The 10,360-nt window shown below is 37.4% G+C and overlaps 1 non-coding gene across 1 annotated transcript; it reads right to left on the bottom strand.

Moving 5' to 3' along the window:
• Positions 1-8,379: 8,379 nt before the first annotated feature.
• On the bottom strand, positions 8,380-8,486 carry LOC141680566 (small nucleolar RNA R71). The gene has a single exon (XR_012558361.1). It is a non-coding gene; the product is annotated as a small nucleolar RNA R71 (small nucleolar RNA).
• Positions 8,487-10,360: the final 1,874 nt, after the last annotated feature.

The raw sequence follows: 10,360 nt of genomic DNA, 5'->3' as shown, positions 1-10,360 counted from the left end.
GTGAAAATAAATCAATACGGCTCCAGAATTAATCACGCGGACAATCCGGTACACCATAAATCAAACATAGCTACTAATCAAACAACACATAGTGGTCAAAACCAATAAAAATATTTTATTTATTTAATAATTTCCATAATCACATATTTAAATAATTCAAAAATACACGAGTCGTTATATCCTCCCCCCTTAAAAAGATTATGTCCTCAGAATCTGGTCTAACTAAACAAGTGAGGATATTTGTCAAGCATATTTGACTCTAATTTTCCAAGTAGATTCTTCTACTCGAGGATTTTAAACGTATTCACTAAAGTTATACACTCATTTCCAAGGACTCGCCTTTAACGATCAAAAATTTGGATCGATCACTATATGTATAACAAACTTGGACAAGAGCCCATTGGCTCCTAATTAATCACCTAATTTGAATCTGGTACTTATCGCCTTAACATTGACACGCATAACACATTCTATGTACATACTGCTATAACGGTAATATCAACTCATGAACAACTTTATCTATATTTATCAATACCTCGAATGGTCTACTAAATTTAGGACTTAACTTGTCCTTTCTACTTAGACTTATCCAATCTCTTTCAAGACGAAACTTTTACTAACACTTCTGGTCCTACTTCTATATTTATACTCTCCCTTGATACAAATCTGCCTTCGTTCTTTATCTACTCTGAGCTGTTTCAATCAAATCACTACGCCCTTTGGTGCACTGAAATAATTTAGAATTTGATAACTTCTTTTCTCCCATTTTACCTCAAGAAGGTGGGGACCTACACTTGCGTCCACATAAGGCTTGGTAAAATGGCATTCTAAAGCTAACATCGATGATAAATGATCATCCCAGTTTTTCTTAAAACTCAACCTCTCCACACATCTTATATTTCATGAATCGCTTCCTTACTTTGACCCTTCGCTTAAGAATGGTAGGCGGTGCTCATTTTCGACTTAGTTTCCAAACATTTAAATATCTCCTATTCTTTTCTGTCAGTTAAGGCTGAAAAGTAATCTCATATATTTACTTCTTATCACCTTTAGGTGCTTGAACTTCATATTCCATTTTTTTCTAATTCTTTTATTAACTCCTTAGGGGTCTTAATTACATCCAGTCCTTTCTTTCTGCACAAGGCATCTGTTACCATACAGCTTTGTTTAGGTAGTTGTTAATGGGTTAATCAGAGTCTTTTATTAATCTATGTCGAAATTTCATCCTTGAAGACTCAACGTATAGATGTTCTCCTTCTAATCTTTGGAGGAAAATCCTTGGGCATTTCACGCAGACTTTCTTATTCTTAAGTAGCTAAGGCTGTTATCAATAAATACGGTTTGTTTGTCTAAGTACTCCTTATACACCATGATCCTTAATTCCTTATAGTCAACTGATACACTTGTTATTTCATATAATATCACCAGAGCTTGCAATGCTCATAACTCATTTTACTCATAATCTCTGATATGTTCTCAGGTCGGATCTTATGTTAAACCCCGAAGCATAATACACTTTTTGAATTAGGTTTCGTAAGTAATCAATTCTTTGTAGGGGTCACTTATTCTTATTTGTTGTTTTTTAAACTCCCGATAATCAGTATATAATCTCATAATTTCATCCCTTTTCTCCAACAACATCACGGGTACACTTTATGATTCGCTTTTTGTAAAACCGCTCCATGGTCTATCTTGTCCACTAGGCCTCCGATACTTCGCCTTAATCCCTTGACATGTCCAACACATCCTAATCCATTTTGAAATTTCCCTCTTATACCCGGTGATCACTATTTTTCTTTAAATTTCCGTATATCTTGGTATTTTTTCAATAAATTAAATACCTTATCTCATGAATTCCCGATAAGATCTCATTTTTTAATTCTTTTACTTGTAGCATTTAAGTGCTGGAAGAAAACCTAGGGGTATCGTGATCGTTCTCCTGGGCGCATAAATTTTCCTCTTACTAACTGCTAACATCGTGATCCATTATCTTATCTTGACATCTCCTTATATTCCCCTTAACAACTTCGACTGAAAGGTCATACTATCCATCCTTGCCCCTTTTGGATTATAAACTCTGACTTCTAATTCCAACTTCTAAAATTCCATAGATAACTCTTCTGGTGCCGTTTCTATGTTTGTTCTCTCCTTTTTGCTTATCGCTTGCCTCTTCCTTTGCTTTTCCTCGTGAATACATACTTCAAACTCTTATGGTCTGTATAGATTTTACACCTTTCTCCATACATATCATGTTTCCCAATCTTTCAAAGCGAATATTATTACTGCTAGTCCCAAATTATGAGTAGGATACTTCTGCTCATAAGGTTTCGGTTGTCTGGATGCATATACAATAATGTATTGTGCTACATCAACACACTTCCTATTCCCTTATGAGAATTATCACTATAATCTACAGGTGTTGTAACCATTCATTCATTTAGCTCCGCAGAACTTTCTTCACACTTTCCCATTTATCTAAGCTTCTCGCTATTCCTGGTAAGCTTCATCAAAGGTGTTGCAACTTTTAAGAAATCTTGAACAAATTTCCGATAAGAACCGGCCAATAATAAAACTTCTTACTTTTATTGGTGTTTTTGGTCTTTCTTTATTCGTAGTAACTTTAATTTCTACTGAATCTCCGTTGGTCTCCTCCTCACTGACTATTTATGCTTTCTACTATCAAAGCTTTCACCTTGTAAATTTTTCATACAACTTCTTTCTTCTTCGACTTCCCAGCTATCATTAAATACTTGCATAGTCCTCCTTTGACCTTTAAGTAGCATACATACAACTTATTCGGATCTTCCTTCAAGATTCTGTTCATCAGGTTCAAATATTACTGGTATATCGGTTAATCCAAATGACAATACTAGAATTTTATAGCAGCAATACTTAGTGTTGAAAATTATCCTTGATATGTCCATAGGTTCAATCTTCAATTGATAAAATCCAAAGCTTAAATTATCCTAGAAAATACTCTACTTCTTTCATCTGATCAAATAAATCATTAGTTCGAGGTAACGGATACTTACTCCTGATAGTAAACTTGTTGAGCTTTCTCTAGTCGACGCATAATCTCACACTTCCATTTTCTTATTAACAATTAGTACAAGTGCATTTTATAAGATACACTGGGTCTAATCGCTTCTTCTTCGAACATCTCTTGCATCTACTTTGCTAACTTTCTCATTTTAACTGGTGCCATTTTGTGTAAGGGCTTGGTTACTGGCTTTGTCTCAGGTGCTAAGTCAATCGCGAGCTTCATTACCCTATCTGGAGGAAATGTTGATAACTCATCTAGAAACATATCTTGAAACTCCTTAATTGCTATAAAATCTTCAAATTTTGTTTGCTTCTGACTTTTATGTATCTCATAATCACCATAATGCTCATATCTTGATCACTGTAATCATCATTAACAAATTCTTTACCTTCTTTCTTCTTCTGAACCTCATCACCTTCTCATTTGGCGTCCTCAGAATTATCTTTTCATCACGACGGTCTGTCTGGCCATCATGCTTTAATAGTTAATCTATTCCTTAGAATAATGTCAAATCCTCTTATCTTCCATGATATCAATTCTTCACAACTTACTGCCAGAAATCTCAATTCCACCATCGGTACTCACTTATTTAACAATTACACGTTCTTGACTTGCTAGTCCTTTAATCACAATCTTATCAATTCAACAGGGCAATTCATCTTATCTACAAAACCTTGGGAGCTAACCAATCAAGTTGCTCCCACATCTTTCAATACTTTAACGCATAAGGTATCCACGATAATAATTCACATCACCACATCCGTATTCTGAATAACATATTTCATAGGAAAATCGCAATTTCTCGTTCTCGGAGACGTATTCCTCATTGGAGTAAATTCCCTTGACTCTTAGTGCATCCCTGACTGGGGCTGGTGATTTGTAATCCTCGCCATATACCCTTGTTTCCTTTCCATATATGAGAGGTAGATGGAACTTCGTCCACTTGGTTCATAATACGTTGATTTGTTTGTAAAACTTTTGCAAAGAATGACGGTATAACGAAATAACTAGAAGGATTCATAATTCAATAAACTTGAAGTTGAAAAGAAGGAAGAAATAATGATTTGGATATGAATGAGACAACCACATTTGTACTTAAGATGGCCAGTCTTTCATACCATATGGCATACAACACATGATTAGGTGGCGTCCCACCCGACTCTTCGTCATTCTGACAAAGTGTCTCACCATAACACTGTTTGTCCCAATCAGAAAGCAAAACTTGAGGGAAACAATTAAATTTGAAAGGAATGCAATATCCTCCTTTTAGATATCATAGTAAAGAGTTTATTTAAGAAAAGAAGTTCATACTTATTTAGGAATCAAAAAGGAACATACGCTGCAATATTGAAGACAAGAACGATACCATTGGTCACTATCCACATTTCACTTGTATTCATCTTTCGAGCTTGTTCGATCATATCCCAATTGCGTCATATAACAACTTTTAGAAGGTACACTGAAATGCCTTCGCAAATTAAGCATTATGGTAGATTCTTACTTGCTAAGTCTTGCATCTTTAACATAGCACCTACACGTATAATACTTTAACAATTCGATCATAATGGTGTTCCTACCAGATAACTTCGAGTTTCCTCTTTTTAATTTAGAATAACCACGAATCATTCAACATAACAATCCTTTTATTATTAATATTCTTCTTTTAGAAAAGTCTGGAAATCTTCCCAATCTCCTTCGATCACGCCCAGGCTCTTTTTAAATCAATGAATTCTTTAAACTTTAATGGTCTCTGCAACTGGATGAATAATTACTCCGTACACGGATTCTGTTATTAACCTTATCAAACAACATTTACACCTTACCGTTAGGAATAATCAACTTCTTCATAATAACGGATCACTTTATTCTCTGAATTAACAATACTGAGTCTAAAATAAGTATCCTTCCAGGTAATCCGGGTCTTTTAACCAACAAGAAACTCAAGTAGTAACTTGACAGCCAATGTTTAAAACTTATTTTATTCAAAAAGGCTTTTTTAAAGTTTTATAAGGAAAAATCTTTTTCGAAAACTTGTTTAAAAATTTTGAAGATCACAAACCTGGTTGTCCTTACTATATGAGTTGGTTGTTGTCCTTCTTATAACCAGATACCAAGTTAAAAAAATAATCACACAAAGGTCCATTCACTTCCATTTATCTCCTCTCCTTCATTGGGTCTATTACCTTTCTTAATCGATGAAAACTTCAACTGTCGTTGCATATCATCTTATTCGTAGCTTCATTTCAAAGCTTCCATACTGGTAGTACTCCCATCATCATCTTTCCAGTCATTGAATGGAACAGGTCTATCTAACAGCCAACAAGTCTATTTCATAGAACAATGTTTGCTTACATCACGTCACATCACTACTTTATATATCACATTTATCATAGCACCATCATCTAATTCTACAAAAATTCCAGATCTACACTTTTCTCTCTAACTCTTTCAAAATTCCTCTAGTCCATCCCACAAACTAATCACGGGTGGTCTATTCACTAGTGGCTCCATTTAATCTGGTAACAGCTATCCTCCAAAACACGTGAATCTTCTTCCTAAACTCCTTCTCACCTTTATTAATATCTCATGTACTTAGCATTTACTGTAGCTATCGCATCCCTTCTCGTAAATACTGTTGTTCCATATGACATGTTTTTTTTAAACTGAGGGTATAGAACATGGTGTTGAGTAACCTAAAGAGATACACTCACAGTCGAATATCCAGTAAAACAAGAATAAATAGATGGAGGTTTTTAACTAGGTAGTCTCGTATCAAGAGGTGGTAGAATAGCGTAGAATAGCTTGAAGAGGTGCGACTGTCATAACAGAAGGTAGTACCGTTAATACTGATGAAGGAACAAGGTGCAAATCAAATCCGAGAGAAGATGACGATCCTCGAACAGAAAGCTCCAGACGATCAGATGATACAGGAAAATCAGGATCTGCCATTGTCGTTGTCTGGAAATCACGTCGCAAACTAAGAATCCCGAATTGCAACACGAACCGTGCCGGAGACCTATTATATAGTCGCACTCATCCTCACGACATCTTATCTTTCTATTTCCTATTCCTAATCTTAACCCTCTACCCAATCCCAAAAATCTAGGCTTGTTTCAGTGACTTATAACCTGTAGCTCTGGTACCAACTTGTGACGCCCTTCAAACCCGGGTTGGAAGTTTAGGGTCCACAACACACACACAATATATAAACCTGTATAAGAAATATTATTTGCAATAACCCTGCTTTAAATAAGCACGGATCGCTGATAAGTGGCATTTTATACCACTTAAAATGACTTAAAATAGCTTAAATTGGTGTCTTGAAATCAAGTATTTTGTGTATTTGATGCGTTTTTCTAGTGTTTGTGCGTTTCAGGGTAATAGTTGCATTTCGGGGGAGTAATCATCAATAATAAGTCTTGGCATGTGTCTAGCATTGCGAGAGGGAAGAGAGGAGCAGATTACAGCGAAGAAACGGAGCAAAAATCAGACATTTTCCAGTAGGGGTCTGAGCGCCCGCTCAGCATAGCTGAGCGGCCGTGCAGGGTGGAGAAATCAGATTATTTATTTTAGACTTCTAATTCATTTTGGCTTCCAACTTCTGTGTAATCTGAGTTTTATGGGACTTCTATATAAGTAGATTTCAGAGACGATTCACGTGTATTGAATCGTTGTATTAATCAAGGAGCGAAGGAGATAAGGAAGAAGACCATTTTAGCACACCGCAACGAAGAGGAAGCATATTTTCCTGTGATTCTTTATTTCGTTGTAACGTTGGATGCTAGTTTTCTTTGCTTTGAACCTATTTACTCTTGTGACGTACTCTGGTTTAATATAATTAGTTTAGTTATTATTCTTTTGTGTTTATTTATCATGTTTTCATATGAACCCATGATGACGATAAGTGCTATCATGGGCTAATCGTGATCATGGGGTCGTAACGGATTTACTATGGAATTCTTTAGTTAGTTGTTTAATACCTTAGTGTGTGATGATTGTATGATATCTAGTATTGGTTGTGCGTATTCGTCTTATGTGCGTCGCGAACATATAAGATAGGGCGTTAATCTCTTGTCAAGCGACGGTGAATCTCAAGATTTAGAACTTGCCATGCTAGCATAGGTTCATGTATGATGTTGCATGATTAGTGGGTAACTCTAACCGTTTTATTCGCCCTATGTAATCAAAAGGAATAACTTGTGCTTAAATCATTATGTTGTCAATTTCTGTAGACATATAGGGACTCAAAATAATTGATGCCTATTCAACTTCTATCTGAATGGTGGATGTTTGGTAGAATGGTATTAGTGCAATGAAAGTTGGCTTTTATCAGTATCGTGTTATTCGATTAATATCATCGCTGTTGCATGTTAAGGGTAATAACAATGACTATTGAAGGAAGTAGTAATGAAGTTGTGATCTCATGAGTGTTTTAATATTGTTAATTCGAAGTGTTAATTAAGTGGTTAATTTTAGTAGTTAATTTTAGTTAATAATTAGTTAACAAATCTAAGTGTTATTGTCTTAACATTGAGAAGGAATCATACATTGGTGAGTGAGTTTAATTGAACATAATTAGTCTGAGTCTCTGTGGGAATGAACTAGAAAGTATTCTATATTACTTGCGAACGCGTATACTTGCGTGTATTATTAGCGCGTGTTTTTGCCCTAACAAGTTTTTGGCGCCGCTGCCGGGGACTCGGCGTATTTGTTTAGTTTATGTACTTACCATCATTGGTCGTTAGGACTCAGTGATTAAGGCGTGTTACTTATTGTTTCCGGTTGTGTTTTAGGTACTTTAGCGAGCATTTATGCAAACTCATTCTCGTACTCGCAAGAGGACTTTAGATACAACTGAGGAGACAGACAAAGTTCTTGATATTCCGGAGAAGATAGATTTTGAAGATTCGGATTGAGGAAGTGAGCAGAAAGAACCAGTAATCATGGGTGATCGTATTGTTTCGGCCGATCCAGCTCTTATGGACTTTTCTCGGCCTAAAATTGATGACATTCAGTCAAGCATTCTTCATCCGGCTATTCAAGCTAACACCTTTGAAATCAAGCCGGGCACTATTCAGATGGTGCAGAATTCTGTTTCTTTTGGAGGTGCTGCGACTGAAGACCCCAACATGTACATAAGGAATTTTGTCGAGATCTGCAGTACTTTCAAATATAATGGCGTGACTGATGAGGCTATCAAGCTGAGGCTTTTCCCATTCTCACTGAGGGATAAAGCTAAGGACTGGTTACATTCTGAACCAGCTGGGTCCATCACTACTTGGCAAGATCTTGCGTAAAAGTTTCCGGTGAAGTTTTATCCAATGGCAAAGACTACTGCTATGAGGAGTGCTCTTACTCAGTTTGCGCAACAACCTACAGAATCTATGTGCGAAGCTTGGGAACGCTACAAGGAAATGTTGAGAAAGTGTCCACGTCATGGAATGCCCGATTGGATGGTGATCATTGGTTTCTATAATGGTTTGGGGGCCCAATCTCGGCCCATGCTCGATGCAGCAGTTGGAGGCGCCTTGTGGGCCAAAAGCTATACTGAGGCTTATAATCTTACTGAGACTATGGCTGAAAATGAGCATCAAAACCCAACTAAGAGGATGATGCCTGGGAAGGTAGCAGGTATTCTGGAAGTCGATGCAGCCACCGCTATTGCAGCGCAGCTTCAAGCGCTGTCTATGAAGGTCGATTCTCTAGCTACCTATGGAGTCAATCAAATAGCTATGGTCTGTGAGCTTTGTGCAGATTCTCATGCTACGGATCAGTGTTCTCTTGTCAACGAATCTGTTCAGTATGTGAACAATTATCAGCGACAACAGCAGCCTGTGCCATCTACTTATCATCCTAACAACAGAAATCATCTAAATTTCAGCTAGGGTAATAATCAGAATGCTATTCAGCCACCATATCAGCAAGGTGTGAGTAAACAGTTCAACACACCTGGATTCCAGCAATCGCAATAGTATGCTCAAAGGCAATCATATCCTCAATAGGGAAGTGCAGCTGCACCCACTAGTGCTGATTTTGAGGAACTTAAGTTGTTGTGCAAGAGTCGGGCGGTTTCTATCAAGACCTTGGAAAATCAAATCGGTCAAATAGCCAATGCAGTGCTCAATCGTCAACCTGGAACACTTCCCAGTGACACGAAAGTACCAGGCAGGAAGGAAGCTAAAGAGCAAGTCAAGGATATTACCTTAAGGTCTGGGAAAGTTGTTGATGCTGAAAAGGCAAAAGAAGGGGAAGCTGAAGTTAGAGATGAAGAAGCTAAGCAAAAGGTGAAAGCGGCAAAACCAAGGAAGACTACTATTGAACACACTCTGCCTGAGGGTAATACAGGGGAGAAACAACTTTATCCTCCACCACCTTTCCCTAAGAGATTGCAACAACAAAAGCTGGATAAGCAGTTCGGTAAGTTTCTGGAGGTGTTCAAGAAACTTCATATCAATATACCTTTCGCTGAGGCTCTGGAGCAAATGCCTAGTTATGTGAAGTTTATGAAGATTATTCTTTCAAGGAAGGTGAAACTGGATGACCTTGAGACCGTTGCTCTAATGGAAGAATGCAGCGCTGTGATGCAGTAAAAGTTACCTCCAAATCTTAAAGATCCAGGTAGCTTCATCATTCCTTGCACCATTGGCAAGTTGTCATTTGACAAGTGCCTTTGTGATTTGGGAGCAAGCATCAATCTGATGCCGTTGTTGATCTTTAAAAAGTTGGATTTGCCTGATCCAAAACCCACCTACATGTCTCTACAATTGGCTGATCGTTCTATTACTTACCCAAGGGGCATAGTGGAGGATGTGCTAGTCAAGGTGGATAAGCTCTTCTTTCCTGCAGACTTTGTTATTCTGGATTTCGAGGAAGATAAGAAGATTCCCATAATCTTGGGAAGACCTTTCTTGGCTACTGGATGTACCTTGATAGATGTGCAGAAAGGTGAACTTACTATGCGGGTGCAGGATCAGGATGTGACCTTCAATGTATTCAAAGCAATGAAATTTCCTACAGAAGATGAGGAGTGCTTAAAAGTGGATGTGATTGATTCTGCGGTTACTTCAAAACTCGATCATATGCTAATGTCTGATGCATTAGAAAAGGCCTTAGTGGGGGATTTTGACAGTGATGATGAAGATGGCAACGAGCAATTACAATATCTTAATGTTTCTCCCTGGAGGCGAAAGCTGGACATGCCGTTTGAATCTCTTGGTACTTCTGACCTCAAGAATGCTGAAGGAAAGCTCAAACCATCAATTGAGGAAGCACCTACCTTGGAGCTCAAGCCATTTCCTGAACACATGAGGTATGCTT

The sequence above is a fragment of the Apium graveolens genome, chromosome 1 (genome assembly GCF_009905375.1).
Source record: "Apium graveolens cultivar Ventura chromosome 1, ASM990537v1, whole genome shotgun sequence".
NCBI classification, from domain to species: Eukaryota; Viridiplantae; Streptophyta; class Magnoliopsida; order Apiales; family Apiaceae; genus Apium; species Apium graveolens.
Note: the sequence above shows the minus strand (reverse complement) of the source record. Positions and strands in the feature narration are given on the sequence as shown.